The sequence below is a fragment of the Lissotriton vulgaris genome, chromosome 7 (assembly GCF_964263255.1).
Source record: "Lissotriton vulgaris chromosome 7, aLisVul1.2, whole genome shotgun sequence".
NCBI lineage: Eukaryota > Metazoa > Chordata > Amphibia > Caudata > Salamandridae > Lissotriton > Lissotriton vulgaris.
In genome coordinates, this window is record NC_141695.1 from 1,351,546,427 (window position 1) to 1,351,555,483 (window position 9,057).

Here is a 9,057-nt window from a genome sequence, read left to right on the forward strand (position 1 = left end):
CAAAAATATATATAAATCCTGAGACTGGTAAAGTCACAATCCTACACAGGAAGAAGAGACCATTGGACACAGGCTCTCATTCCCCCATTCCTCTAAAGAAGAAGGACTTTGGGACTTCTCCCTCTAGACCCTTCATTCCTTTCTATCCCACTATGCCTCCTACGCCTTTTGATCCTTACTCTCCTTCTCACTCTGGGGCCAATAAGGCGACACAGGGGAAGATCCTCAGCATGATTATGACTATCCAGAGGATCCTAACCCTCAAAATGAACCATGGGGAGAGCCAACTGATCCATATGACATGCATCCCATCCCTGTCATCTCCTCATACCCAACAAAGCCGTCACCTACTGACGACACCATTGTCTTCAACCAGCTAATAGATAGGGTAGCGCAGTACCACAACGTAGACATGCACAATGACCCTATAGACGAAGACTTTTTATTTGACACATTCCCTACTTCAGAGAAAAATGTCAGAACACTTCCTATGCTAAAGGGGGTATTAAAACAGGCGCCTGATATCTTTAAAGATACAGCCAGGGCACGCGTAATCAATCCCAGGATTGAAAATAAATATAGAGCAGCCCCTACAGACCCTACTTATATCAGAGGTCAGTTACCATTAGACTCACTAGTAGTGGATAATGCATGCAAAAGGGCCAACTCACAGACAACAGGAGAGGCTCCTCCTCCTGATAAAGATTCCAAAATACTAGAGGCCTTGGGTAAAAGGGTAGCATCACAGGCCTCCAATTCATGGAGAATTGCAAATACACAAGCTCTACTAGCTCGTTATGACAGAGCACACTATGACCAGCTTGAAAGCTTAATGCAACACCTGCCTAAGCCTTTCAAAGCCCAAGCTAATGACCTCATACAGGAGGGAAAAGGGATTACAAACGCCTCCATCAAATGTGCGCTTGACGCAGCTGACACTGCAGCCAGGTCCATTAAACTAGCATTTTTCTACGACGACACGCATGGCTGTGAATTTCGGGCTTTAAGAACGAGGTGCAGTCCACCATTCTTAACCAACAAGTCAATACTGAGGTGCCGGGTTTTTAGGAACCCGGTGATGCCAGGGGATAACACCCGAAGACCTCTGAGTTCTCCCTGTTCCGGACCACAGAAACCAAGAGTCTTCTAGGTGAAGTCAGAGATCGAGTTTTATTGGCCGCAACCAAGTAACAAGCGTCCTAGAAGTACAACAGCACGGTGTGTATATTCTCAGGAGACTGTTCGTTTTTACAGAACCAGCCTTCTCCTTATATACAGAAATAACAGCTGCAGGCAAGAATTCTTCAGTTTACAATACGGTCATATACATATTTCCACAATAAAGCAAAAAGCAGAGTCATGTCGGCCAACCCATACTTTAGATGTCCAGTTTGTGATAGATGGCCCAGCCCGGCCCAGAACTACCATCAGATATCGATGAAACCCCAATAAAATCGGGCACCTCCTCATCGGAAAACTGGCCATAAACAAGAAACATGGACAGGTGTATGTGTGTAGAAAACATGGTCTGTATGTAGTGAATGGTTTATGGCATGTTATGCCTTGATGCTATCTTACTCGGCCACTGGGAGAGGAACTGCCCAAACAGGTTTGGCTGGAGGCAGTGGAGTCAGCTCGGCCAGGTCATGGGGAAGTCAGCTAAGGTGGACGTGTCCTTTCAGATCAAGCTCGGCCTCAATCAATTGACTACATGAGGGCAAGCCATAAGATGGATGCCGTTCACAAAATGGAGTCCGAGGGTTCGGAACGGAAATCACGATTTAAGGGTGTTAGCATCACTCAATCACGACGCAAATGCATAGGGATAATGTCCTACTCATTACCGGTCTGCCGACACCAAATTCGTCATGGTACGATGATATTTTGTGACACGAGGGTTGGGCCTCGGTACCATATTACAGCAGGGTCCAGAATTTCCGAACCACAATCGAGACTTCCTTTTTGTCCCTGCAGTCAACACCATTTTAGACAAAATGAAGAAGGATACAGAAACTGCAAAATTAATGGGTGCATTGCAGTTTCAACAGAGGTTCCTTTTGACGCTCCTCATACAGAGCAGCTACACTGGGCAATACTTCACAGACCTCATCTACATACAAAAGCAACACCCAAGGTTCCTTTAACAAGAACTCCAACAGAGAAGGTTATAGGGGCAACAATAACAAGGGAAGAGGACGTGGAGGCAATAACACCAGAGCCTCCACTGCCACAAAACAGTGACTTCATCACGCTACCTCCAGACCACCTAACACCGGTCGGAGGCAGACTCCAACAATTCCTACCTGTCTGGAACGCAATTACCACGGACAGGTGGGTGAGACAAATTATCCAGTATGGTTATTGCCTAGAACTTACTTCTACCCCACCAAACATACCACCCAGACACCGTCCTATGTCCAAAGAACACATCACCCTGCTACAACAAGAGGTGAAATGCATGCTAGAAAAGGGGGCCATAGAGCCAGTCCCTTTCCAACACCAAGGGACAGGAGTATACTCCCTATACTTCCTTCCAAGAAGGACGGGTACCTCAGACCAATATTGGACATCAGACCCCTAAATCAATACATACTGACGGAGCACTTCCATATGATCACACTACAGCAAGTGCTCCCGTTGCTACAGCAAGGAGACTTCCTAGCAACATTGGACCTCAAGGACACGTATTTTCACATACCCATCCACCCAGCTTGCAGAAAATATCTCAGGTTCACAATAGAAGGTCAACACTACCAATTCAAGGTTCTCCCCTTCGGGGTAACCACGGCTCCAAGAGTGTTTACAAAATGCTTAGCGAGAGTAGCTGCACATCTCAGGAGGCAACACGTCCATGTGTTCCCGTACCTAGACGATTGGCTAATACAAGCAAAATCGTACGAACAGTGTGCAAGAGACACGTCTCAAACACTTCAGCTGCTACACAGCCTAGGTTTTTCGATAAACTACCCAAAATCGCATCTACAACCGTCCCACACACAACAATATCTGGGAGCTACTATAGATACCTCAGTGGCAAAGGCATACCCAAACTCAGCGAGGATAGCCAGCATGCAGATGCTCATTCGCAAATTTCTGCCACAACACTCTCTGCCAGCTCGAGTCGTCATGCAGCTCATAGGCATGATGGCCTCCTGCATATTTATTGTCCCCCATGCCAGACTTCAAATGCGTCCATTGCAAGAATGCCTAGCACGGCAGTGGAACCAAGCTCAAGGACAACTAAACGACCTAGTGTTGGTAGACAGTCGCGCTCACAACTCTCTGCAGTGGTGGAACCCACAAAACCTTTCCAAGGGGCGACTGTTCCAAGAGCCGGTTCCACAACTTGTACTAACAGCAGACGCATCACTGACAGGCTGGGGAGCCCACCTCCTTCACTACTCAGTACAAGGGCTCTGGACAATCAAACAAAAGAAACTGCATATCAACCAACTAGAGTTGCTAGCGATATTCCTAGCCCTGAAAGCATCATAAAAATACTTGTACAGCAAGACTGTGTTGATCCGGACGGACAACATGACCGCAATGTACTATATCCAGAAACAGGGAGGAACACACTCTCCACAGCTGTCCCACTTGGCACAGAGCATAAGGAAGTGTGCAATTCCTAAAAACATCTTTCTCCTGGCAGAACAGCTCCCAATCAAATAGCAGACCTGCTCAGCAGGTACAGCCAGCAACTACACAAATGGGAGATTCACCCCCAAGTTCTCCAACCATTCTTCAGGCAGTGGGGGCACCCAGAGATAGACCTGTTTGCCACAAATTAAAACTCAAAATGCCAGTACTTTGCCGCCAGGTTCCCACACCCGTTGTCACAAGGCAATGCGATATGGATAAACTGGTCAGGCAGATTTGCGTATGCTTTTCCCACAGCACCACTGATTCGGCTGGTGGCACGCAAACTGCGGCAACAGTCACTCACTCTGATCCTAGGTGCTCCCACATGTGCGAGACAGCCATGGTACACAACATTCCTGGAGCTTGCAGTAGTTCCTCATCAAAGGCTGCGCCTCGCACCCCATCTTCTAACTCCGAACCATGGAGAAATCTGACACCCAGATCCCAATCAGATGAACCTAGCGATCTGGCTTCTAAGTCTTAGAATTTGGATACCTTAACTTGCCTCCAGACTGCATGAACAGCATTAAGGAGGCAAGACTACCAACTACGAGAGCGTGCTATGCAGCTAAATGGAAGAGATTTGTTATTTACTGCAACAATAACCAAATCAACCCATTAGATGCTTCCATACAGAACATTATATATTACCTGCTGCATCTTCAAAGATGCAACCTAGCATACTCTTCGATAAGACTACACCTCGCTGCTATAGCAGCATACCTTCAAAACAGGCAACACCTTTCACTGTTTAGAGTACCAGCAATCAAGGCTTTTATGGAGGGTCTTAAAAGGGTAATCCCTCCAAGACACCCACCTTCCCCAGTTTGATATCTAAATATAGTACTTACCAGACTTATGGGAACTCCGTTCGAACCTCTACACTCAAACGAACTGCAATTCCTAATGTGGAAGGTGGCATTCTTGATTGCCATTACCTCACTCAGGCGAGTTAGCGAGTTACAAGCACTAACAATTCAAGAACCCTTCATGCAAGTACATGCTAACAGGGTAGTTCTTAGAACAAACCCTAAGTTTTTGCCAAAGGTCATATCCAATTTCAATATTAATCAATCAATAGAACTGCCAGTGTTCTTCCAAAATCCACAGTCAGTAGCTGAAAGAGCCCTACACACACTGGATGTAGAGAGAGCTCTGCTTTATTATGTGGACAGAGCGAAATCATTTAGGAAAACAAAGCAATTATTTGTTGCTTTTTCACCACAACATAAAGGAAATCTAATATCAAAGTCAGGAATAGCCAGATGGATAGTTAAATGCATTCAAATATGTTATCAAAAGGCTAAACGCACTTTAACTGTCCCCCCAAGAGGACACTACGCGAAAAATGGGGGCATCCTTGGCTTTCCTAGGAAATATTCCTCTTGAAGACATATGTAGAGCATCCACATGGACTACCATACACACTTTCACAAAACACTACTGTGTAGACGTGCAAGCAAAGCAGCAAGCTGCTGTAGGCCAGGGTGTCCTCAAAACTCTTTCAAACTGCTGCAGCTGGCAGAGGTAACCACCGCTAGAGTAGATACTGCTATACAGTCTATGCAAAGGTATGAATTCAGCAGCCCACATGCCTCGAACGGAATATGCTACTTACCAGTATGCATCTGTTCTTGGCATGTAGGGCTGCTGACATTCATATCGCCCGCCCTCCTCCCCGGTGCCTGTCGCAGCTGCAGCATTATCTTTTGCATGGCCATCTCTTACTTTACTATCTCCATCTCTGCCACAATGGCGAAAAACAATCTGAGGATTGAGAAGATGCCCATGCGCACTGTAGTCCAGGGGAGGAGTCACCTATCTCGTGATACTTCGAAGACTCTTCCAGGACAACAAGGTGCTATCCTCCGGACCCAACACTAGGCGGCGATCTATGCACAGATATGAATGTCAGCAGCCCTACATGCCAAGAACAGATGCATACTGGTAAGTAGCTTATTCCTTCTTGATAGCTTTACAAAAAAAAATGGGGGAAGGAGGGGAAAGTAATGCGGAGACACTAGCTGGTAGGCTTTTTTACTCCCAGGTTTGTAAATAGGGAGAGACAAACAGTTTGGTTATTAACTACTCCTTTTTGGGCTAAGCTGCTGGATGTTGAGGGGCTTCTGTTTGCTGTTTATGCTTATTCTCCCTTCCCTCTCCTTTTCTTGCATCACAATTAGAAGATATATGTATTGTGCTCTGTACACTGGCCATGGGTATCACTCACATCTCTCCACAGACCGCACCGCGGTCTGATTGCTTCTTAGGGCTGGGGAGGGGTTGGGAGGGGGAGGGTTGGCAGGGGTTGGGAGGAAGGGGTTGAGAGAGTGGGAGGGAGCGGCACGGCGGCAGAGGGGAGGTGTTGGAGGAGGGGGGAACTAGAAAAAAATTGTACCCCGAGATGGAGTAAGGATGACTACATCTTTACAGTTAGTAATACAGGGACATTTCGATCAAGGGCTAGATGGGGAAAATAACTGTATGCTCAATTGACGTGGGGGGCTGATTGACAGAAGCAAAAGAGCTAGGGTGTTTGAGTGTATAAGGGCTACTGCTACAGTCTAGGTGGCATTGCAGGAGATGCATATCCCATGGTATAGAAGGAAGCTACTAGCAATCAGTGGGTATACTCGGATGACCTGTTCTAACATTCGTGGAGTGGCTATATTGGCCAAATCTCAAATAGGGGGGATAAGACGTAATCTCGTGGATAGTCTTGACGGGTGGGCACTGATTGAGTTTGAGCTAGGGGTGACAATGTGTACCATATACGGCTCAAATTAGGACGATCCCAGGGTGTTGGAGGATGTTGAGCTGGCCTCCTGGCCCTACCCTCTGATTGTTTGAGGATACCTGAATATAAACCTAGTGGTTGGGGCACAGAGATATCAAGGGAGAAAACCATAAGTAGACATAGCCCTAATCTCTCTTATGGATAGTCATGGCCTGTTGGACGCTTGGAATATCAAGCACCCTAGAGATCCAGGCTATACTTATTACTCGTGCCCACATCAGATGTATGTTCGCCTGGATTACTTTCTAATATCAGCGAATCTGCTGCACAAAACCGAGATTAGGAAGCTCCCTACAGTAATTTCGGATCACAGTCCACTGATCCTAGAGGTACAGTGTGAGATTCTGACTGGGGTAGGGACCTAAGAAGCAGACTTCAGTCTTTAGTGGCGCCTTTTTGTTTTATTTAGTTACAGCAAGGGTGTCAAACCGCAAAAAAGAAACGAAACAATGCACTGAAAGGAATGTGCTCCACACTAAGTTCCAGTCTTGGCTCTGGCTGAAGCTCCTGAAGAGACTTCTGATGACAAACAGCAGATTCTGGAATTCCGGATACTTCTCCGAAGGGTTGGCTCAAAAGAAAAGGAAAAGAACACCCTGTTTTAGTGTGTGGTCTTGGGGATTCAATGTAGAAGGAGGAGGGATGGGGGACGTGAGGGGATCACCGGGGTTCCAACATCCACCAATAAACAAAACCAGACAATATCCGTGAAGAGGTGGTAAGGAGGACAAACGAAAAACAGCCCAGTGACCTCCCTCACCCACCCCTACCCCGTTCCACCCCAGAAGAGAACAGACTCCTTAAGTGGCCCCGTACCTTGTCCAGCCACACTTCTCCAGAAGCGTGGCGGGACGGCGCGTGGTATCGGTGGCTTCCTGGCTTGTCGGCAGGCAGGACCAGGTCGTCGTCCACAGCGGCGTCAGGCACTCCGTCGGTTACCGAAACTCTCTCCTCTCCGGCTTCAGCTCCGTTCCCGGCGTTTGCACGTTCCTGGAAAGAACCAGCTTCCTTATCCGCCCTCGACGCTTCCAATTGGTCAGATGGCGATGGCGATGACGGCGGCTCCGCTGTTGGCTCCCTAGAGATGACGTTGCTGCCGAGGGCAAGTCCGGTGACGTTACCCAAGAAACGTTAAAGGGGCCGACAGGGTCCAGCAGACGGGGCGGAAACGAACAGGGATTAATGTCCGCACCTCGTCCGTCCGTGTCAGCGACCCCTTGACATACAGCTTCAAGGTGCCACAAAACTTCGGTATAAATGGACCTTTGCCAGGAAGCTATTGGTGAATACAGTGTTCATCGATCACATAAAAAACTGGATACAGGTATATTTTGATACTAACGGGATTTGTGCATCACAAAATATAGTTTGGGATGCCTTTAAAGCTAGTTTAAGGGGTGAGATTATTAGCTTTGTGGCATACAACCTATATAGAAAGCTATCCTAGTGGTTAGCACAATATACGTTGAGCCCTAGGGGCGTACCAAACCATATATCCGATATAGACTACTAGCCGCCTATTCCTTCACTTAGAATTATCTCCAGGCGTGAGACTGGATCGGAAACTTTTTTGCCACAGCATCCCTGTGTGCCGGGGGGGGGGGCGACATCACGCGACTGCCCAGGCATGACGGTCACGTCAGCGAGGTCACATAAGCCCCAACCCGGCACGCCTACGTCAGTTTTTTCCTTTTCCGCGTGCAACGGGATCCGGTCTTGCTGCGGGCCTGTTTGGGGCCCTTTTTTCTTCACCAATTGTCTTCTGTCTGGTGGAACAGTGTGCGAATGCCTTCGGGCTTCAACACTTACACGTCATGTGGGCGTCTTATGTCAGCGACGGACCCTCATCTCATTTGTATGTGATGTTTGGGAGAGGATCACAGCACCACTGATTGTGAGGCGTGTCAACAGTTGAAACCGAAGTCGCAGCGAGAGTGACGAATGAAACTTTTATCTGTGCGTCTCTCCAGGTCGACCTCCTTCCCTCGATCAGCTTCGGTAGACGGCTTCAGATACGGCCATGGTTGTCCTCGTCCTTCTCCGATGTCGCAAGAGCGTCGCTCCCCGGTGGTTAAGTGTCGCAGTTTGTCCCCAGGGGCTGGTGTTAGGCCTTCCGGGGGCGTGCGCTTTCAGCGGGTTGATGCGTCCCTGCATGTCATCCTCCTATCCTCCGTTTCCCAGTGAGGGGGAGTCGAGAGTCCAGATGGAGACATACGTGGCGGCTTTGTGGGCCTCGCTGGCGTCTCCTCCTTCTTCCCCTCCTGGGCATCGACCGATCCCTTGCCTTGCGCGGGGCCCTCCGTGGCAGCTCTGGCGCTGACTGGTTCGGATCCAGGCTTGGAGGATGTGGTGCTGTTGGGGTGCGGCCCCTCTGGGGTCCCTCCTTCAGGCCACGGCGCCTCTGCCTCGCCGCAAACTCCAGCCGGAGTCCCTGTGATGTCGCAGGAGGTTGCTGGGGCTCGGGTCACATCCCGAACCCCGCTCAGCCTTCTGGGCAGGCGAAAGCCTCGTCCAAGGCTGATCTGACGCCACCAAGGCATCGGTGTCTGCTTCGGGCAGCGCCACAGGGGTCGGTAACCTCTCCTCGTCCCGCTCTGGGTCGAGGTGGGGTGAGGACT